Below are 427 nucleotides of genomic sequence, written 5' to 3' on the forward strand. Positions count from 1 at the left end.
GTGTGTGTGTGTGTGTGTGTGTGTGTGTGTGTGTGTGTGTGTGTGTGTGTGTGTGTGTGTGTGTGTGTGTGTGTGTGTGTGTGTGTGTGTGTGTGTGTGTAATATATAAAGCAGAGGTCTTCAACCTTCGTCACTCTGAGAGCTCCTCGTGTCAAAACGCTCAAACTGATCTCTGAAACCGATCAGATCAATATGTTCATTTATCAAGTCATCAATTATCAGTATTCGTTCACACATCTGGAACTCACCTCAGACAGAAACCCAGAGTCGTGCTTCAGTCGGACCTGAACACAGACACGAGAACACGTCTGTGAACAAAGAAGAAGAAGCTCCTCGGTCACTGGAGGATTTTATTCCTTTTACAGCATTTTCTTATCTTGAATCTTTCTGCTTTGAAATTCAGAGAGGGAGGGAGGGAGAGAGAGAG

The 427-nt window shown here is 44.5% G+C and overlaps 1 protein-coding gene across 1 annotated transcript in view; it reads left to right on the plus strand.

The window, feature by feature from the left end:
- The window catches only part of vash2 (vasohibin 2), a 23,659-nt gene that overhangs the window by 13,842 nt on the left and 9,390 nt on the right, over nt 1–427 (plus strand). The window lies entirely within an intron of this gene.

This window comes from Seriola dumerili, unplaced genomic scaffold (genome assembly GCF_002260705.1).
Source record: "Seriola dumerili isolate Sdu_G_001 unplaced genomic scaffold, Sdu_1.0 BDQW01000312.1, whole genome shotgun sequence".
NCBI classification, from domain to species: domain Eukaryota; kingdom Metazoa; phylum Chordata; class Actinopteri; order Carangiformes; family Carangidae; genus Seriola; species Seriola dumerili.